The following is a 23,348-nucleotide window of genomic DNA, read 5'->3' as shown; positions in this document are numbered from 1 at the left end:
GTGGAGTGGTCCTAATAGGGTATGTGTGTAGAAGGTACTTTAAGATGTTAAATATAGTGCCTTTCCTTAGATTGCATGCTTATTTGGGGTAAGCGATGGCGAAAAACGGATATTGTGGTGGAGCTAACCACCCACTGACACTGTCAATTATAAGAAATATACTAGGGCTTCCCTGGTGGCGCAGTGGTTGAGAATCTGCCTGCCAATGCAGAGGACACGGGTTCAAGCCCTGGTCTGGGAAGATCCCACATGCCGCGGAGCAACTAGGCCCGTGAGCCACAACTACTGAGCCTGCGCATCTGGAGCCTGTGCTCCGCAACAAGAGAGGCCACCATAGTGAGAGGCCCGCGCACCGCGGTGAAGAGTGGCCCCCGCTCGCCGCAACTAGAGAAAGCCCTCGCACAGAAACGAAGACCCAACACAGCCATAAATAAATAAATAAATAATAAATAAAAAATTTTAAAAAGGCAAAATTCCTTTTAAAAAAAAGAAATATACTGTTCATGTTTGTACCCCCGGAAACGCTGAGCATACTGACTGGTACGTAATAAGTGCTTCATTTACATTGTTCAACTGAAATTGAGTAGAAACCTTCCTCCAATTCTAATTTGTCTCCTAAATTCTCAAAGAAAATCAGGTCATACGAGATAAGGTACAAAAGATGTTAAGAGTCAATCAAAGAATAATTCTATCCCTTGTGCCAAGTGTTGAAATAAGTCTGGTTCTCAATTAAACAAAGATATTGTTTAGGCTGAGCACAGAAAACTGAATTTTCCACGTCCTTGAAAGAAATTTCAACTGCAAAAAAAGCACAGTATCCTAAAATGTTCTAGACTGGGGCTTCCCTGATGGCGCAGTGGTTGGGAGTCTGCCTGCCGATGCAGGGGACACGGGTTCGTGCCCCGGTCCGGGAAGATCCCACATGCCGCGGAGCGGCTGGGCCCGTGAGCCATGGCCACTGAGCCTGCGCGTCCGGAGCCTGTGCTCCGCAACGGGAGAGGCCACAACAGTGAGAGGTCCGTGTTCCGCAAAAAAAAAAAAAAAAAAAAAAAAAAAAAAAAATGTTCTAGACTTATATTTACTGCTCAGACTCCTCAGAGAAAAAAAGCTTATTATATTAATAAAGACATTTTATTTTGAGGGTGAATGCTATTGTTTCACTAGAAGTCACAAAATGTTAATCAATTATGAATCCCAAGTTAAAATTTTTGAAACATGAACACAATTTTTAATCAAGGCATTTCCTGAAGTATTTAAGTGAAGAAAAAAATGACCTTTGGATCTGTCCTTGCTTTGCCTGGATGATTAATTTCATTTTTTTTTTTTTTTTTTTTTTTTTGCTTTACACACCCTGCCATAAACTTTTTTATTTACACTTTATTGTAACTGACTTCATGTCACTTGCTCTTGCTTAATAATAATCAGTTAACTGCAAGGGCAGGTGTTCTCAAGGATGTGGCCCTTCCATAGAGTGGTTCTAAACATTTTTTTAAAAAATCATCATAAAAAGCATAAAGATAAAACTCTCACTCTAGTGTCTAGCAGGGAATAAGATCTATCTATGCAAAGAAAGAGTCAAGGATGGAGAACTCAAAAGGTCAAAGTTAATAGTAACCTACCCATTCTAAATTTATTTGTTGCCCTTCTTTTTAATAGTTGTGTTTGATCCATCACACGTAGTGATGGCCTCTGCTAGCACCCTAATTTTTACATGGCTTTTGTTCTACCTTTTCATGTTATGTTTAGATGTTAAAAATTATGATTAAACTTTTGGTTGACTTTCTGCAGAGTTTGAGTCTGATTACTCATTTTCTGAGATCATGATAATAATCCATTTTCCTACTCTCTTCACCAATGAGCAAAATTATTTCTGCTTCCCTACTCAGTTTAGAAGTACATTCTCTCTCCTTTCATTATTTCATTTCACACACTTGAGTACCAAGTTCCCTCCAAACTGTGTTCCACTTCCATTCTTTCAGAATTCCTCAGTCCAGTCTTCTTGTCACATCAGCTTCTTCAGGGCGGTCTGAGGCTCTCCTCAAAAGCTGCCCCCATTCTTCTCTTGGTGCTTCCTCCCACCAAATTACCACCATTATGAACAATCTTTAGATTAAACAAGGAAGATGCTGGGCATGGTTAGGAATTAATGTGTAATCTGGGAGAGCCTATCTAGCCATTACAATATTGACTTGGATTAATTTGTTAGCTATTTAATGTCTTGAAGCCACGACACACAGAAGCTAAAAGGAGAGGCTTGAACTAATCTGGTTCTCGGATCAACAGCGAGGCTGAGGATTAAAAGGAGAAGCATAATAAGGGGAGAGAGAGAAGTGAAGATAGATTGAGAGAGTCTTAGTTGGTGATGATTAGGGTGATGGCAGTAGTTGGAGGAGTAGCATCATTATAGAAGTAACAGAAACAATTATCAAAAGGAAGGCAGATTCTGCTGCTCACAAAATAGAGGCCAGATGGTTCTCCTTAGGAGTGTTTTTTTTGTTTGTTTGTTTTGCGGTACGCGGGCCTCTCACTGTTGTGGCCTCTCCCGTTGTGGAGCACAGGCTCCGGACGCGCAGGCTCAGCGGCCATGGCTCACGGGCCCAGCCGCTCCGTGGCATGTGGGATCTTCCCGGACCGGGGCACGAACCCGTGTCCCCTGCATCGGCAGGCAGACTCCCAACCACTGCGCCATCAGGGAAGCCCCTTAGGAGTGTTTTGATTTGAGAAAGCCCCTCTATCCAAAATCCAAACCCTAATAATCTTAGGGCCATTCACTGTGTTATTATTTTTAAATGAACTTCTTTGATTTTAGACATTTCCCTATTTAAATAAATATCCTGAGAATGTTGTTTATTATGCCAAAATATTATACTGATCCTTAATTTCACTTTTTGAATTAACTAGTTAAAAGCAATTCCACATATAATAGCCAACTTAATTAAGATGCTTTTGTATGCAAGGAACAGGAGTCTCCCTCAAAACAAATAATACACAAAGAAGGTCTTATGGGCTCACCTAACAGAGAAGCTCTGCTATCAGTGAGCGTTTGGTCATGAGGGTTTGATAAAATTTTTCAAAATTTTATCACGAATCTTCATCTCATCCTCTACAATTTTCTCAGCTCTCTCCACAAAGATAGGTTGACTTTGTTCCCTGCTTGCCTTCCCTAATGCAAACAATATAGCTCTCAGCAATTCACAGCCCTGCCTCCTTCCTCATTCACATCCAGAGGGAGAGAGTGGGTTTCCCCCAATAATAAAATAGAAGCCTTGAGCTCCACACTGATTGGACTAGATTAGGACACACACTTACCCTTGGGCCAATCATTTTGTCAAGGGAAATGATAATACCTTGAAAGACTTAAATCTTAGAGCCCATTTGTGCTACAATGAGACGAGGTCAACTATAGGGGAGACCAGTGCACTATGTAGACCTCATGATAGACTTTAATAGATGGAGAGAGAGGTCCAGAGCTGGGACACTCACTAAGGGTAGGCCTGAGAAAGGTCTTTTAGAGTCAAGTCCTATTTACTGGGTATCTCCTGAGGACAGCAGGCATCTGTCAGTGTAGGTGATGCCATGAAAGGAGAGAAGGAGAAGAGGTCTGTAAGCAGCATATTCCACTGTGGGACTCTATCTTTTCCAGCAGTAAACTCACATCATGGACACAACCTGCCACATTTTGAGCATAATGACCAGGGTGATTGTGCTGGGTCATTGAAAATCTGTGTCATCTACATCTACAGTGAAGTTTCACTTGCCAGTCCAGTCCAGATCCTTCTGGAAGGCTTTCCTGATCCTCTGCACCGTGGTGGAAATCATCACCCCCACCATGGCTACCCCTCCACATACCTTCTCCAGAAGATGTCTCTTTGGTTCTGATATAATTCTGTCCGAATTCTGCCTTTCCTTCTAGTCTGAAGTGAGCATATTTCTATATCACATTGAAGTTCGTTAAAAGCAACTAGGTTGCTTTCTCCTATTTCCAAAGAATTTTACCCTTACATTATCAATCCTAAAGACTTATAATCAGCCTGAACAAAGTTGGAGGTTGAAACCATTTTGCTTTTAAACACTTCATTTGCCAGAATAAATCCTCAAAATGATGAGTGCTAATAGCCCTTTTTAGTTAAACAGGACAAGCTCAACAGTGGTTTTATCCCCTGGCTGTACATTAGAAACACCTGGGTGCCTTGATCTTTCCTCAGACAACTCCGATTGAATTAGTCCAGAGTGAGAACTGGGCACCAACATTTTTTAAAAACACCCTTACTGAGATATATTTCACATATTATAAAATTCACCCATTTAAAGTAATATCTATTACATCCACAGAGTTGGCATTACCGACATTTTTAATGCCCCCCCACAAGAGTTCTAATATTCAGATAGATAGGGTTGAGAACCACTGAGCTAAAACAGATTGTTAGCCTTTGAGACAACCTAATAATCAACTGAATTGTAAGTTAAAAATTATTCTAAAAAATATTCCAGGGTTTCCCTGGTGGTGCAGTGATTAAGAGTCTGCCTGCCGATGCAGGGGACATGGGTTCGTGCCCCGGTCCGGGAGGATTCCACATGCCGCGGAGCGGCTGGGCCCGTGAGCCATGGCCGCTGAGCCTGTGCGTCCGGAGCCTGTGCTCCACAATGGGAGAGTTCACAGCAGTGAGAGGCCCGTGTAACACACACACACAAAAAAAAAAAAAAAAATTCCAACATTGTATAGTCTTAACAAATTAATAGATATTATTTTTTAGATCAGTTTTAGGTTCAAAACAAAATTGAGTGGACAGTTACAGAGCTAAAATTATGTTTTTTTGTTTGTTTTTTAACATCTTTATTGGAGTATAGTTGCTTTACAATGATGTGTTAGTTTCTGCTTTATAACAAAGTGAATCAGCTATACATATACACATATCCCCATCTCTCTTCCCTCTTGCATCTCCCTCCCTCCCACCCTCCCTATCCTACCCCTCTAGGTGGACACAAAGCACTGAGCTGATCTCCCTGTGCTATGTGGCTGCTTCCCACTAGTTATTTTACATTTGGTAGTGTATATATGTCTATGCCACTCTCTCACTTCGTCCCAGCTTACGCTTCCCCCTCCATGTGTCCTCAAGTCCATTCTCTACGTCTTTATTCCTGTCCTGCCCCTAGGTTCTTCAGAACTTTTTTTTTTTTAGATGCCATATATATGTGTTAGCATATGGTATTTGTTTTTCTCTTTCTGACTTACTTCACTCTGTATGACAGTCTCTAAGTCCATCCACCTCACTACAAATAACTCAATTTCGTTTCTTTTTAGGACTGAGTAATATTCCATTGTATATATGTGCCACATCTTCTTTATCTATTCATCTGTTGATGGACACTTAGGTTGCTTCCATAAAATTATGTTTTTTAACTATCAAATTCTCTAATTTAATTGGCATTCTTGGTCTGAGAGGAAACAGAAAAGTCTTTAATAACATTCCACGTTTTCTTAGGAAAAAATTCATAAAATGGTTATTCTCCCTGCAAAGAGTTACTTTGTATTCATTTAAAATATAAGGCAGGGCTTCCCTAGTGGCGCAGTGGTTGAGAATCTGCCTGCTAATGCATGGGACACGGGTTCGAGCCCTGGTCTGGGAGGATCCCACATGCCGCAGAGCAACTGGGCCTGTGAGCCACAACTACTGAGCCTGTGCATCTGGAGCCTGTGCTCTGCAACAAGAGAGGCCGCCATACTGAGAGGCCCGCGCACCGCGATGAAGAGTGACCCTCGCTTGCCACAACTAGAGAAAGCCCTCGCACAGAAACGAAGACGCAACACAGCAAAAATAAATTAATTAATTAATAAACTCCTACCCCCAACATCTTCTTTAAAAAATATATATATATATATATATATATATATATATATATGTGGCAAACCAGAATAAGGTTTTCTCTCTTTTTTAAAAAGTCTGTTTTAAAACTTACTGATCAACACTTTCCTGGCTCTCTTTTGTTGGAGAAATAAAGCACTCAAACAAAATTTTAGTGATAAATAACTGAAAATATCCAATATTAATCTAATTCCTACACATTCTTTTCTACCTTTGATATAAAAGATTTTAAAGTATTGTGTATGTGTATATATATGTATATATACAAACAGTATTGTCATTTGCTTTGAAAGAAATATTGATCGTCCTCAACTAAATTTGATTTACAGAACATTTGTAAACAGAAAAGTTTTGACATGGAATATTTAGTATAAAGTATGATCTAAACTGTCATAAAGAGAATGGTGATTACACTAGCAGTTTCTGAATCATATTAAAGGAAATAGAAGTTTGTGTAGCCATTTGGTGAATTTAGACTGTATAGTCAACTACTTATTTCCAGGCTTCTTACCTCCAAGAGAAAAACATGCCCCAGGTAGCCACTGCCTCTTCAGTTTGGGCCCCAGAATGAAACTCATGGAACAGACCTGAACGTAACCCACAGTTTGAAGCAGAAACTGCCTACTAAACCGTAGACTGTAAGTGAGAAGTAAATGTGTGTATTGTATGCCACTGAGAATTTGTGATTATTTTTACACAGAAAAAGCTAAAACAGATACATACACTAAGGTAGGGAACAACAGTAGTTGAAATACCTACTTGTTGGGGTGGAGGCGGGGTGTAGGGTATGATGGGATGGGATGGGATGGGATGGGAGTGAGCTCAATTCTGAGCATATTGAATATGAGGTGCTGATGGAATTTCAAACAGTGATGCAGGAAGGGTAAGGAAGTCATCTGAACATATTTGGTAGTAAAAGACATGGAAGGGAATGGGATCTTTAGAGGAGAGAGAACATATATGTTCATGATGGTTATACTCTCTTTATATTACTTTTTTTTTTTTTTTTTTTGTGGTACGCGGGCCTCTCACTGTTGTGGCCTCTCCCGCTGCGGAGCACAGGCTCCAGATGCGCAGGCTCAGCGGCCATGGCTCACGGGCCCAGTCGCTCTGCAGCATGTGGGATCTTCCCGGACTGGGGCACGAACCCGTGTCCCCTGCATCGGCAGGTAGACTCTCAACCACTGCGCCACCAGGGAAGCCCTATATTACTCTTTTTATCAGTTTATAATTCTCCTCTTGTACCTCTTTGCCCTTGTTTTAACACACACACACACACACACACACACACACACACGTCTTGCTTTTTATTTTAATTACTTGCCTCAGTTTCTCCTTCCTTCCATCTCTATTTGGCCTCCTACTCCTTTTCTCCCTGATAACTCTTCCTGGTTAATCACACACAGAAAAGATGCGGGGGGCCTTCGCCACATTTTAAGGTAGAACGACAGGCTGGGGTCATAGCCCCTGCTCACCTCAGGGGAGCAGCTGGGACTTCTCTAGTCCTACAGCTTTTCAGTCCCAAAACATAAGGGCTGGGATTCCTTGCCTGGAGTACCGTCCTCAGCCCTCCTATGTCCCTAGGGTTGCACTTTCCCAGAGTGTGAGGGGGACCCGCGGTTGCATCTTCCTTTAGATTCCCCTCAATAAATGCTCTTGCAAGGTTAATGTGTGTGTGGAATCAAATCATTCCACCTTTACTTGTTCGGCACTCACTCTCCCGCTTTTCCTCCTACCTTACTGGCAACACTATTTCAATCTTCTTTGCTAGTTCCTAATTATCCACCTGATTGCTAAATACCACAGTGGCCCAGGACTCAAGCTTCTTAACCTTTGGACTTCTCTACCTATGTTCACTCACTATGAGCTCCTCCAACCACATGACTTTCAATACTATTCATAATTGGTACCTCCAGTCTCCACCTCCTCCCTAATCCCCAGCCTCACCCAATGTCTACTTGACATTTCCATCTGGACGACTGATGGGCATCTCAACATAACATGTCAAAAACCAACCTCCTCATTGTCTGCCTACACATGCTGTATACGCAGTCCCCCCTCTTTTAGGCAACCTTTCCAGTTGTTCAGATTAAAAATCTTGCAGTCATCTGTGACTCTTCTTTTTCTTTCACATATCCCACACAGTCATCAACCAAATCCTGTTGCTCTCCTTTCATAATATATCTGGAATACAACCACTGCCATCATCCCGTGTCTAAATTATAGTGATTACCTCTCCCTGGCTTCACCCTTCCCTCCGACAGTCCATTCTCAATACAGCAGCCGAATGATCCTTCTGGAAACATAAGTCATTATCATGCCACCTCTCTACTCAAAACCCTCTAATGGTTTTTTGGTTTTGGTTTTATTTTTTACTCAGAGTAAACCTAAAGTTACTACAAAGGAACCAGGCCCTACACATTCTAACTTCCTGTTACTTCAGTGGTCTGATCTTGGAGCCCTCTAACCCTGTCCAGCAGTGAAGAGCTAAACGATCAACTCCTTAGGGCAGGCTCTGTCCTGTGGGTCTGTCGAATCAAAATCCTCATAGAGGTTTCATACCTTCTAAATGTGTCTGTAGCATGAAAATGGCATCTGGTCTCAGAGAATTTATTGCCAAGAATTACAAACTTAGCCTTGTGTATTATTGTGCTGTTATTATAATTATGAAGTTATACATGAATGGCTTCACTGTGGATGGTTGAGAATAAAAATGCTGCCAAGATTCCTAGTTCATATTTTGCTTTGGAGTCCGAGCCCTTGAAAAGGTGGACTGTTCACATGTCTGTACGTTAATTTCTCCCAGTCGACAGCATGAAATGGAGCGAAATATCGTCAAGATTGGAAAATAAAAAATTTTAATAATTTCCCTTTAAGTGTGAACTCTTAACCTTGATTCAACTCTTGCCCACAGTCTTAAGTTGAACCTAAAAATGTTAACTCTGAAGGTGCAGGGTCAGAAACAGTACTTCTTACCACTAGTTTCTACCAATATTATATCTGGATAGCAGAGGCAGGGTTACCGTGCAACTAATCAAGCTTGAGCTTCAGGGACCCTCACTGGCATGGGCAGCTGTGGAGTGGCTGGGGGTTGTGGATAGTTCCAGGTGGGGAAGCAAAGCCAGGTCACAATCAGGAAGCATTTCTATGTGCAAATTCAATACTACTGCACAAAGCCCGGATCTATCCCAGTGAATGGCTGTTTCTTATGAATGTTGTCGATGGTTCATTTTATTTACAGAATAAAAAATTGTCTGAGGTAACCAGATTTTTTGTCTTTTATTTATGAAGTCAAATCAAATGCCAAAATTACCACTGATATTTAACGGACTATTTTGTCATAATTTGAGGATTTTAACACGTCTTTTAGCACTCTGGGAAAAATCTTAATGTATTAATTATGAAAAGTATTAGCATTTCTACTGCAGTTAGCATAACATTATGTCTCCAAAAGAGAGTAACCTAGTCATTCTTATTTGAAAAATGTGGTACTACATGTGGCAACTGAATAACTCTAAACTGAAAAGTAGTAGAAAACTATTTTCAAGAAGATTATATGATTATTCATCATATCCTCAAATCTTTATAATCGTTCCATCATCAGAAAATGTTTAGAGCCTAAATATTTCAATAAAGTATTTAAATGGTTTGTAATTGTTATTTGGTTAAGCATTTCAAAACAAGATTGTTATTTATTCACTTACTAGTAATAATATCATACAAAGGGTTTATATCCTTATTGATTTACCTTTTGCCTCTGAAAAAGCTTCTTAGCAGGTATTGTATGTTCCTTTAAAATTATTGCTGGCTGTAAAAGTGGGCACACACACGCCAGGGTGTGCGTTAGGCAGCTTTTACAATGCTCCCCGGGTGTGCTAGGCCTCTGGGGCATAGAGCCAAAAGTGAAGCTGCCGTCATTCAACAGTATAAAATGCATACTGTGGTGTGTCATCGCAATTATTCCTTTTTATGACTGAAAAAAAGCTCCACCTTCCCTTCAGTGATTTTAAACATTAACCTTCCAGCTCTCAGAAGTACTGAAAATGGTTCAACTCTATGTTTTCCACGAACAAGATGTGGTTCATTAGCAACTGATCCCTCTCACCACGCAAACATTTTCATCCATTACCAATCCCAACTTCAAAATATGCAAGGATTTGTAAGAAAAATTTGTGGAAGAACTTTTCGAAGGTATATATTTTCTGTTAAACTGGCAAGCAAATCTGATAGGAGTATTTCCAAGAGTAAAATATTTTCTAAAGACTTGGGGTTTTCTTGGGGTGTTTCCATGACTTATACATTAATAGTTTTTATTTATAAAATTTTTTAAGATGAATAAACTCTTTCTAAATTGTTGGACTCATTTTAAAATGAAATCACTACTTCCCACAAACTTAACATCTAATAGTTGAGGGATTATCAAGGCAAATCCATAAAAACACTAGCAATGAGTTGTTTGCTAAGACTTTAAAGTTTACAAGTTAATACTCATTCTCAACTATTTTTCAACACAAGCTAGAGAAACGTGCAACAAATTCCATTTTGAATAAGAGGTACATCCCGGGGTTGAAATTATAAAAGAAGTACTTAGTGACATTGATGGGAATTGAGGAGTGACTGGTTGGATGAATCCAGAGGGAGACAGCTTAGAGCAATTTTACAGAAATACTACTGTTGCATAGAACTTTGCTGAAGAAAAAAAATGTTATATAAGGATGAGAAATGAGTATAACATTCTTAATAGAATTTATCATGGTAAAATATAATTGGGTGAGAAAGAGATTTTATACTGTCTTAAAGTTGGGAAGGCTACTAAGAAATCATTTGTTCAATTTTCTTATGTAAGGCAATCAGCTGGGTAGTTTTCCATAATCTCTTGGGATAGAATCCTTTAAAATAGTCATCCAGTTTCCCTTGAACACCTACTGTGGAAAATAAATAAATAAATAAACAAACCTCATTATTTTGTGTGGCATCCCCTTCCCCTGTTGAGTAGCTACCTAGGCTGGTATTCATAATGGGCTTAAATTTACTTTACTAGAATTTGGGCCTACCAGACTTTTTTTCTTCTGTTCGATAAAATAATATAAAGTCTACGCTTCCAAGGGCTTTACACCTGTCGAACCTCTCCTCTGCATACTTTCTCCCCTGTTCTTTTTTTCCCTAGACCAACAAATCCAACTGCTGAATAATTTCTCATTCGACATTGTTGCGTGACCCCTACCGTATTCTTTGTATACGCCTTAAGTCTATAGTGTCTTTAAACTGGAGCACCCAGAGTTAGCCATAATTCTGCCTGGCACAATGGACTTTTACTTCTGTTGATGTTATTGACCACAGTAATACGCTTTTGAAGGAGCCAACATCTACATCGGCTTTCTTAAGATCTTAGTCACATCGTTGACTTTAAATTGAACTTTCAGTCAGATGAAATGATCAGGGCATTTTTTTTTTTTTTTTTTTTTTTTTTTTTGCGGTACACGGGCCTCTCACTGTTGTGGCCTCTCCCGTCGCGGAGCACAGGCTCCGGATGCGCAGGCTCAGCGGCCATGGCTCACGGGCCCAGCCGCTCCGCGGCATGTGGGATCCTCCCGGACCGGGGCACGAACCCGCGTCCCCTGCATCGGCAGGCGGACTCTCCACCACTGCGCCACCAGGGAAGCCTGATCAGGGCATTTTTAAAGAAATATTTTGTATGGCTACATTAGGTCATCTATACCTTATTCATGTGCAATCGATTTTTTTAACTTCAGTGTAGGATTTTACATCTAGGCTTATTTCATTGCATTCTTTTGTTCCATCCCTTCATTGCAGCCTGTAAAATTTTGATTTAATCATTGATAGATTAGCCAGACCACCTAGATTTATGCACTTAAAACATAATAGGACTGTCTTTCATGTAATCAGATATGTGCATACATGGAGCATGGACTTTAGAAACAATTTATCTGAGCCTCTATAAAATGGGAAAAAATGATGCTTACTTCATGAAGTCATAGTGAGGTTTAGATGAGATATTTTATGTAAAGTGCTTAAGGACAGTTTGTGGTACCTAATTTATATATTTTATTTTATTTTTTAATATATTTTAAATGTCAGTATTTCCTCCTCCACTCCAGGAGGTAGAAGCTAGCATAGTAATAGTAGAAGAAGCAAATGTGTTTTATCTCAAAAAATAGGAGAATTATTATCTCCTATTATTATCTCCTATTATCTCAAAAAATAGGAGAATTCAGAAACACTTGAAAATGAAAGCAGAGGATATGACTAGTATTGACTAATCACTGACATATGTTAAAATTCATGGGCATCCATCTTATTTTTATGAAATGAGCAATTAAAACTACTGGATTTTGAGTTTAATAACAGGATTGAATCCATATTTGAAGTTGTTTGCTGGTACTCTATATGTATTTTATTGAGAAGAAACAAGGCTGGAGTTCAGACAGGCTGGTAACCACATTGAGCACACCTGGACAGCAATGCAGGGAAGCAGCCAGCAGGGAAAAATATTTTTTTCAGAAATTGAAAAAATGGCCACAGATGACTATGCATGTAATCAATCCATACACGAATATCAATCCATATACAAACATAAATCAATCCATATATACATAGCAAAACTTTTCTTTGGTATCAGAGACACTGAGGTTGGAATTGTATCTCTTCTATCTCCCTTAACTTTGATAAAACTTTAACTACTTCACAATATTGGGGAGGGAGTGGAGATCTGAGCACACAGTATGATTTTCCTCAAGTTTGCATCATCTCACAACGGCCTTGGGCCTTAGGTATCATGACCCAGACAGCCTGGCATGGCCAAGAAGATAAAACATCCGTCAGTGCCAAGTTCTGCCTGAAGGGAGAAGTTCGGGCTTTAACTCGTTCATTTTAGTAATAATAGTAGTGAGTATTTATTGGGCACCTACTGTGTGCCATTGTTCTAACAACTTTATGGTATAATTTCACATAATCCTCACAACAATCCTCTGAGGCAGGATCTACCAAATTTCACCAAATGACATGAAGCACTGAGAGGTTAAATAACTTTCCTGAAGTCATATAGCTGCTAAGGGATGGAGCCCGGAAGTGAACCTGGACATTCTCTCTGTAGAGTCTGTTCTTTTAATCACTAAAATAAACTAGCCTCTAGGTCAGGATTCACTGTTTTCTGATGGTTAATAATCTTTGGTGCACCCTAGACCTTTTGGGGAACAATAAAAGTGTTGAAATTAATGAATAATTGCCTCTGAATTAAGGAAAATAAAGCTAAAAAAGTTGGAACAAATAATGCATTTGTTCCATGTAAACATAGCTGAGAAAAAACCATGTGAGAATATTGTTAAAGCTTGTAATGGAACATCCATTGTTTCTTTTTTTTAATTTTTTAAAATTTGGTTTTTTTATTAAGGTACAATTGGCATATACATCCATTGTTTCTTTTACCCATAATTTCTTCTTCCATTTGGAAGAGGACAAAAACTTTTACTCTACCCTACCCTTCAGAAGCTCCATGATTCAAACAGGAATTGCCATCATTTTATTTCGCCTCATCTCCTGACTTTAATTATTGGTCCAGAGGTGAGCACCTCACTCAGACTGGACCAATCGCAGAAGTTAAATGCCCTCTCATAGTGATTTGTCTTGGACATGAGCACGTGACAAAAGCTAGGCCAAACTGGTATGCTTCCCTGCCTTTTAAAAATAGAGTAGTGAGGGCTTCCCTGGTGGCGCAGTGGTTGAGAGTCCGCCTGCCGATGCAGAGGGCACGGGTTCGTGCCCCGGTCCGGGAAGATCCTACATGCCACGGAGCGGCTGGGCCCGTGAGCCATGGCTGCTGAGCCTGCGCGTCCGGAGCCTGTGCTCCGCAACGGGAGAGGCCGCAACAGTGAGAGGCCCGCGTACCGCAAAAAAAAAAAAAAAAAGTAGTGAGTCCTGCTTGGAGTTCTCTCTTCTCCACAAAGGAGCATTTCAGAAGGAGCTTAAAAGCTGTTTGTAGCTCGGTCCCCCATATGAGAAGGTAATCATTCTTAGAGAGTAAAGCAAACACGTAGAGAGATGCAGAGGAAAATATGGAAAAAGGGAGAGAGACAGTCATTACGACATTCAAATCCTCAGGTCTACATGTTCCTGACCTTTACACAATTTGCCGAGGTAAACCAGTAAATTCCCTTTTTGCCTAAACAGTTTGAGTTTAATTTCTGTCTCTTACAATCAAATGAGTCTTACTGCAAATATCACTTGGCTAAAATAGCCATACTCTCAGGCTTATTGAGGGTCTTATCCTAGGGCTAACTAAGGTTAGTAGAAAGCTGCCTACTTGGATATCAGAGTCTTGACTCCTCTTCAGATTCACTTTTACTGAGTTGCACCCCAGTGCTAAGTCCTTAGATTTAATCAAGGGTTTAAAGCAACTTACAAATAAATCATTCACAACACTGACGTTGCTGAAGATACTGTGTATCCCTTCGCCACCCCCCACCCCATATAAAACTCCACAGGAGAATTTTTTCCAAAACGTAGACCAGAGCTTTGCTTCTCTCAAATGAACTGTTATGTTTTCAACTTACGGAAAAAAAGAGACATATGAATTAAAAGAAATCATATTCATTAAAATGGGCTGAATAGGTCATTTTAGGAGACTTCCATAATACAGTGGAAGCACATTGATTTGGAGACAGACTCCTGGGTTTGAGTCCCTAAATTCAGCCTACACGTTTCCCAGCTGAATGGTCTCTAGCAGATTACTTAGTCTCTCTGGACCTCAGTTTTCTCTTCTGTAAAATAGGGCTCTTAATATTAGCCTTAACTAGGTTAAAACAGTGTTGTAAAAATTAGATGGAGCTACGTGTGTAAAAATACTTTGTAAATTGTAAAGCACTGTATCGATTTTTAGTTACATTGTCTCACAATCAAACTGGAATTTTCTCTTATACACAAGGTGATTTCTTTAGGAAATCTTTTTATTTTTCACCAGAAGTTTATACTGCTTAAAAAATAACATAATCCTACTCATCTTTAAAGAGCTTAAATTAAATCCTGGTCAGAACCATGAGTTGTAGCTCCATTTTACACTGGAGGCAAATAGAAGATTATGGAGAGGAAGAGGCAAGCAAGTCACTGAGGGCTGTAAAGGACAGCAAGACTATATGCAAATGAAAAGCTGGAGCTCTGGGCTGCCAGGTCTTTACTGGAAGGCAAAGCCACATCACTGACTTGACAACTCACTGTCTTTTCTCCTGCTGTTTGTTCAAAATCTCTACCCTGAGCCCACCCTAAAATATAAGGACTGAAGTTTTAAAAAGGAAGCTTCCTCTGCTGTTTGGCAAAGATCAATATTGAGAGTGAGGGGTACTAATTGGCAACAGCGTCATTGATTTAGACCCTGAGCCGCATGCATTTTGTGTGCATCTATTGCTGATCCGTGGGACAGAGAGGGTGCAAAATTTAGTTTCTTCTTCTTTAACTGAGTGTTGCTTAGTTTTTCTGCCAGCGTTGCAAGAACACTGCTAAAAGGCACAAAAGCTCACGGAGGTGTCAAACAGCAGGGATGAGAGGCTGAGCTTTCCCTCATCCGTGAAGGAGTCAATTAAAGAACAAAGACAACTCTTGGGTTTTAAGATCACCAGTCCAAGTTGTTCCAGGATTCTCATGTGTATTTCCAGTTCAATCTCCTTATATTTCTTCTTTATTCCAAAAAAAAATGTAATGATGTGGTGCTTTTTGTGCTTTTAAGAGCACAGTTATAAAACATTTAGTTTTTTCTTGTATTTTGTAACCCTGTGTGCTTCTGTTTAATCCTATCCCCATAGGAACTATTCTGAGATTAAACAACAACCGGTATCGGGAAAACTTTAAGGATAGCTCTCCAGTGCTTAACTAACATCATTTAAATCTCCTAGAAATTACATGTTCTAAGCTTTATCTTTCTTTCTGCTAATGATTTCTTGTGTGTTCAGGCACCCAGGGAGCTGAGAAGGAACAAAGCACACCCTCTGTCAAGAGCTCTTTCATTGTTGGTCAGATTAGGAATGACTTCAACTTCCTATGTCAAGTGCACACTGTAAACTAATCTTTGTTTCTGCAATTTAGATAAGATTATTTCAAGAGATGTCAGTTTCAGTATTGGATTTTCTTTCTTTCTTGGATTGGTGTTCTTTTTGGCCAATGATCTATGTGACTGTCATCTGACATAAATTTACCATATCTGAATTATATCTCGTGGGCTTATGCCAGGAGCAAAATGTTATTTGTGTTTATATCAATAGGTGAACTTTAAAGGTGTGTCTGTTGACTTTTTTGAACATCAACAAAGTACAGCAATATTCTTTGGGTTAGTTAATAAACTCCTAACTGAACACGTGTGATGTGTGCAAACTGTCTTTAAAGACATACATATGTGTTCATTTCGTATTCATTTCCACTTTTCTCTAAATTTATATGTCAATTTTAAACAATATACTGGACTGTCATTATATGCCATTATCCTGACTCAATATTTAAGTGGCTACAAAGATAAATTCCATTTCAATTTAAAGGAAATGTCAGGAATATTTTTATGTTATATAGGCCAAGATTACCTCATATACTACTCATTCCATCATATATATTATCCATCAAATATATTATACCTGAAGCAGAAAGTATGCATGTCATTCAAATAAATATCTATAAAAATGAAACTAAAAGAAAAACTTAAAACAAAGGAGTAGTCACAACAACAGCCTTTGCTTGAGATCTCAGCTGGTCAATGAAGCCCAACAAAAAATATTACCTATTAATAGAACTAAATGTCTACCACAGATTTCAGGAGTGAAGCACTTTGCTTATTTCTAGGTTTAATTACAGAGACAAAAACGACCAGAATGCAATAAATGTAAAATGAAACTCTAATCTTAAGATTAAAGGTGGAGGCTACAATATTCCTAGGCAGTAGATCTGATTTTAAAAGATATCTAAAATGTAAGGGAAACATAAATGAAAATGTAAATGAAGTGTCCCCTGTGTAATAAAGAACCTACAATTTAGTGTTTAAAATTATTAGCTGCCATAGTTGCTTACAGTTTTGTTGAAATTATATTATGTGTAGGTGAATCTGAAATAGGGTATTTGGAACTGCATATAATTCTTTTTTATCTACTAGTCATGTCTGAAAGCTAGAAAACTGTCATCAGAAAATTGGTTTCTTAGGAAAAGATCTTTCGAAAATTACCTATTTTTAGAAATTAAAATTAGATAGCCTGGTTGCATTAACAGAGGCATTAGGAGATGAAAATTAAATGTGGTTTGGGAAATAACTAAAGAATAAATTAACCTAAGAATCTTTCTACCTATATTCTATTGAGATCCCATCTCAATTTTTCAGAAATCCTGTTCCATCAGTTATCGTCTCTTCCCTCAAATTTCACATCTAAAAACTAAACAAATAGATGAAAACCAGCATTCCACACTCTTGTTCTTCTCTATGTACTATCCTGGTTTTCACTCACATCTAAGTCTTCGTGATCATGGTATCTCCCCTGCCAGGTAAGTATTCTCATATCTAAGTCTTAATAATCTATACCCTTTAACTTTCCTCCACTTGTACTTCACTTCTCAACCCAATGCAACCTGACTTTGACACCATCACTGCACTGAAAGTTCACTCTGATGTTAAGGTAACCTCCAAAGTGACAAAGTTAGTGGATACTGTTAATCCTTAAATTCCTTGACCTCCAGACAGCTATTGAAACTCTAGGTTTTCATGCCCCCAACACTCTCGCCTTGATTATCTTCATCTGCAGAGATTTCTTCTCATTCCTCTGTCAATTTTCTCTTCTTAAACAATCTAGTCTCATCAGGCAAGCTCATTTATATCAGCAACTTTATTTATCTTTCATATGCTAATGACTCCCACTTTTGTAATTCCACCCTCATCTTACTCCTAGGCTTCAGACCTAAACTGCTTTCATAATGATTTCAGGACGTCTTCATGTGGATGACATAACCATATCTAGCTGAACTCACCCAAATTCATTGTTTGGCCTCAGCTCCCTTCCAAGCCTTTTTGATTTCTATCCCCAATCTCTGTTAATAGTTCACAGCTTTGCAATGGTCTAAGCCAGAAGATTTTGGGTGATCCTTCTTTCCTCTCTCTCAAATTATTATTTACTAGATCACTAAAACCCTACTAATTATATCATAATTATAGTCTTGACTTTGTCTAGCCCCATTGTCAATACCACCATTACTTATAATAAATATTGCAAGGGAGATTGCCACAGTGGCTGAACTGGCCGGTTTTCTTCACCTCGTCATACTCCTATCTGTCTGCACATTAATGACACTGTTATTTTTCTAGAAAAACAAAAGGTGGGCCCACCACAGTTCCAGGCTCCCCTGCTACCAACCTGTTTATACCATTTTGGCATTCTTTTGCCTGCAGGGGGCCAGCCAGTATTTCTGTTTATCACATAAATGCTTTACAATTAATCAGAAATCTGCCTGTTCTTCCAGCCTCATTTTCCATCTCTCTCTATTTTCACCCTATTCTTTCACCTCTTTCCTTTGCTTTCTGAATGACCATTGGCAGCTCTAGATCTATATCATCCATAAGCTAGAAATCTCAGAGAAAATAAAATCCCTCTTTCATACTTTCTCAGTAAAGTCCTGGGGAAGTTCTGAGTGGCTCTGCTTGAGTCATTTGACTGATGAACCAATCCGTGTGGCCAAGGGATTTCAGGGCTCTGATGAGTCAGGTTGGCTTGTGTGTCCACCTTTGTGGGGAGAAGTCTGCTCCACCTAAGTTTCATGGAATAGCTCTCTCATTATGAGCAGCTCTGTTTCCAGAATCACAGGAAGAAAATGGCTACCAAGGAACTGCTACAAGAAAAAGGAAGAGGTTGGGGAGGCCACACCATGTACTTTCTGGAAGCACAGGATGATTTCTTAGCACGGCACCTCCATTTCCCTCTTCAGCTCAAGTAAATAGGCATTCAGCTAGGGATAGGAAGTGAACTCCAGTCTTAATAAATCATTTTCTTTCTGAAAAATCACCATTTCCACCTAAGACATATTGTGGCGAAGGGGACTATATTGCATAATTCTATCTTTATTTTTATGTTTTCTTTCAGTCTAATTGTTCCACATTCTATGTGGAAAAGGAGCACGCTTCAGAGTTAGGTGGGAATCAGTCACAGTCAGCTCCGGTCTTCCCTTTTACTTTCCCTACTGTTCTCCAACTTTCTACTCTCTTCCTTACTATAACCTCCTTATTCCAGTTCCCCAAACAAAAAAGTAAGCAAATAGTTCAATCAAATGGTATTGAATTCAGATTCAACAAATGTTATTGAGGACTTATCACGTACCACACGCCAAATCTCTAAAGTATGAATTGTGTATTACTGTTGTCCAGGTGATGTACCAGCTTATCAGGGGCCAGAAAAAAAAATAATTCTGAGATGTGCTCTGGCAGCTCTTAGGTGGCAAAATAGATGTTCATGGTATTCAGATAAATAAAATATATTTGTGTTTGGGTTTGTTTAAAATCTATTTTCCTGTGAACAGCACACAGCTCATGGGACTTGTTCCCCCGTTTACCTCACACTTGTCCTTCTGTTCTCTCCATTCCTCTTTACCATTTTTCTTCTTCTTTTCCCTATTTTCAGTTTCGTGGGAAAGGAAAAAATATACTCTACCCTTGATTTTATTATAATTGTTATAGCCCTCTTTCCAACTCTTTTTAAAACCCTCTGAATCTTCCTTCCATTGTAAATAAATTCCCCTATTTCTTCAATATTTTTTGCAGGATGACTTATCTGGAATATAACTCAGCATCGAGGACACCTCTCACATTGCATCTTTCTCCAGTGGAGGAAGCTCGTTTTCTCATCTTCCGTGAGCAACAGGACAAGAGGTGTTTACCCTTCTCCAGATTCCCCATCACCGTTATCACAGGATTACTGCATCATCCTTATGTAAAGGTACATAGGGGTTAAAATCGAAGGCTTTCGAGCCAGAATGCCTGAGTTGAAATTCTAATTCTGGCAGGTACCAGCTGTCTAACTACAAGCAAGTGATAATCAAGATTTATACATCTATGTTATGGCTTCCCTGGTGGCGTAGCGGTTGAGAGTCCACCTGCCGATGCAGGGGACACGGGTTCGTGCCCCGGTCCGGGAGGATCCCGCATGCCACGGAACGGCTAGGCCCGTGAACCATGGCCGCTGAGCCTGCACTTCCGGAGCCTGTGCTCCGCAATGGGAGAGGCCACAACAGTGAGAAAAAGATTTATACATCTATGTTAACGACTCATTTGAACACCTGGGCCTGGATCTCTGCGATTTCAATGACCTTAATCTCCGCTCATTCCCGGTACTAATTCTGAATCTTGTCAGCTCTGGTCCTCCTCAAAAATTTGAGACTCCGGAGGCTTCCGGGAAGATGACGGAAGAGTAAGACACGGAGATCACCTTCCTCTCCACAGATACACCAGAAATACATCTACACATGGAACAACTCCTACAGAACACCTACTGAACGCCGGCATAAAACCTCAGACCTCCCAAAAGGCAAGAACCCCCCCCACCCCCACGTACCTGGGTAGGGCAAAAGAAAAAAGACTAAACAGAGACAAAGGAACAGGGACGGGACCTGCACCAGTGGGAGGGGGCTGTGAAGGAGGAAAAGTTTCCACACACTACGAAGCCCCTTCGCGGGCGGAGACTGCGGGGGGCGGAGGGGGAAACTTCGGAGCCACAGAGGAGAGCACAGCAACAGGGGTGCGGAGGGCAAAGCGGAGAGATTCCCGCACAGAGGGTCAGGGCCGACCGGCACTCACCAGCCCGAGAGGCTTGTTTGCTCACCCCCCGGGGCGGGCGGGGCTGGGAGCTGAGGCTCGGGCTTCGGACCGCAGGGAGAGGACTGGGGTTGGCGGCGTCAACACAGCCTGCAGGGGGTTAGTGCGCCGCGGCTAGCCGGGAGGGAGTCCGGGGAAAAGTCTGGAGCTGCCAAAGAGGCAACAGACTTTTTCTTACCTCTTTGTTTCCTGGCGCGCGAGGAGAGGGGATTAAGAGCGCTGCTTAGAGGAGCTCCACAGACGGGCGAGAGCCGCGGCTAAAAGCGCGGACCCCAGAGACGGGCATGAGACTCCAAGGCTGCTGCTGCCGCCACCAAGAAGCCTGGGTGCGAGCACAGGTCACTGTCCACACCTGCCTTCTGGGGAGCCTGTGCAGCCCGCCACGGCCAGGGTCCCGGGATCCAGGGGAAACTCCTCCGGGAGAACGCACGGCGCGCCTCACGCTGGTGCAACGTCACGCCGGCCTCTGACGCCGCAGGCCCGCCCCGCACGCAGTGCCCCTCCCTCCCCCTCGGCCTGAGTGCGCCAGAGCCTCCGAATCAGCGGCTCCTTTAACCCCGTCCTATCTGAGCGAAGAACAGACGCCCTCCGGCGACCTACACGCAGAGGCGGGGCCAAATCCAAAGCTGAGCCCCTGGGAGCTCTGAGAACAAAGAAGAGAAAGGGAAATCTCTACCAGCAGCCTCAGGAGCAGCGGATTAAAGCTCCACGATCAACTTGATGTACCTGCACCTGTGGAATACATGAATAGACAGCGAATCATCCCAAATTAAGGAGGTGGGCTTTGAGAGCAAGATCTATGATTTTTCCCCTTTTCCTCTTTTTGTGAGTGTCTACGTGTATTCTTCTGTGTGAGATTTTGTCTGTATAGCTTTGCTTCCACCATCTGTCCTAGGGTTCTATCCGTCCAGGATTTTTTGTTTTTTAAATTTTTTTTCTTTTTTTTCTCTTAATAATTATTTTTTTATTTTAATAACTTTATTATATTTTATCTTACTTTATTTTATTTTACTTTATCTCCTTTCTTTTTTCCTTCCTTCCCCCCTTCCTTCCTCCCTCCCTCCCTCCCTCCTTTCTTTCTTTCTCTCTTTCTACTTCTACTAATTCTTTCTCTCTACTTTTTCTCCCTTTTATTCTGAGCCGTGTGGATGAAAGGCTCTTGGTGCAGCAGCCAGGAGTCAGTGCTGTGCCTCTGAGGTGGGAGAGCCAACTTCAGGACACTGGTCCACAAGAGACCTCCCAGCTCCACATAATATCAAACAGCGAAAATCTCCCCGAGACCTCCATCTCAACACCAGCACCCAGCTTCACTCAACGACCAGAAAGCTACAGTGCTGGACATCCTATGCCAAACAACTAGCAAGACAGGAACACAACCCCACCCATTAGCAGAGAGGCTGCCTAAAATCATAATAAGTCCACAGACACCCCAAAACACACGACCAGACGTGGACCTGCCCACCAGAAAGACAAGATCCACCCTCATCCACCAGAACACAGGCACTAGTCCCCTCCACCAGGAAGCCTACACAACCCACTGAACCAACCTTAGCCACTGGGAACAGACATCAAAAACAACAGGAACTACAAACCTGCAGCCTGCAAAAAGGAGACCCCAAACACAGTAAGATAAGCAAAATAAGAAGACAGAAAAACACACAGCAGATGAAGAAGCAAGATAAAAACCCACCAGACCTAACAAATGAAGAGGAAATAGGCAGTCTACCTGAAAAAGAATTCAGAATAATGATAGTAAAGATGATCCAAAATCTTGGAAATAAAATACAGAAAATGCAAGAAACATTTAACAAGGACCTAGAAGAACTAAAGATGAAACAAACGACAATGAACAACACAATAAATGAAATTAAAAATACTCTAGATGGGATCAATAGCAGAATAACTGAGGCAGAAGAATGGATAAGCAACCTGGAAGATAAAATAGTGGAAATAACTACTGCAGAGCAGAATAAAGAAAAAAGAATGAAGAGAACTGAGGACAGTCTCAGAGACCTCTGGGACAACATCAAACGCACTAACATTCAAATTATAGGGGTTCCAGAAGAAGAAGAGAAAAAGAAAGGGACTGAGAAAATATTTGAAGAGATTATAGTTGAAAACTTCCCTAATATGGGAAAGGAAATCGTTAGTCAAGTCCAGGAAGCACAGAGAGTCCCATACAGGATAAATCCAAGGAGAAATACACCAAGACACATATTAATCAAACTGTCAAAAATTAAATACAAAGAAAGCATATTAAAAGCAGCAAGGGAAAAACAACAAATAACACACAAGGGAATCCCCATAAGGTTAACAGCTGATCTTTCAGCAGAAACTCTGCAAGCCAGAAGGGACTGGCAGGACATATTTAAAGTGATGAAGGAGAAAAACCTGCAACCAAGATTACTCTACCCAGCAAGGATCTCATTCAGATTTGATGGAGAAATGAAAACCTTTACAGACAAGCAAAAGCTGAGAGAGCTCAGCACCACCAAACCAGCTTTACAACAACTGCTAAAGGAACTTCTCTAGGCAAGAAACACAAGAGAAGGAACAGACCTACAATAACGAACCCAAAACAATTAAGAAAATGGGAATAGGAACATACATATCGATAATTACCTTAAATGTAAATGGACTAAATGCTC

The 23,348-nt window shown here is 40.7% G+C and overlaps 1 long non-coding RNA gene across 4 annotated transcripts in view; it reads right to left on the bottom strand.

The window, feature by feature from the left end:
* LOC307185701 overlaps positions 1 to 21,113 on the bottom strand; it is a 133,752-nt gene extending 112,639 nt beyond the window's left edge. For all 4 annotated transcript variants that reach the window (XR_013828149.1, XR_013828150.1, XR_013828151.1 and 1 more), the window contains exon 1: positions 20,879 to 21,113. This is a non-coding gene — a long non-coding RNA (uncharacterized lncRNA). The remainder of the gene's footprint in view (positions 1 to 20,878) is intronic.
* Positions 21,114 to 23,348: the final 2,235 nt, after the last annotated feature.

The sequence above is a fragment of the Stenella coeruleoalba genome (genome assembly GCF_951394435.1).
Source record: "Stenella coeruleoalba genome assembly, chromosome: 4".
NCBI classification, from domain to species: domain Eukaryota; kingdom Metazoa; phylum Chordata; class Mammalia; order Artiodactyla; family Delphinidae; genus Stenella; species Stenella coeruleoalba.
The sequence above is the reverse complement of the archived record's forward strand: the minus strand, read 5'-3'. Positions and strand labels throughout refer to the sequence as shown.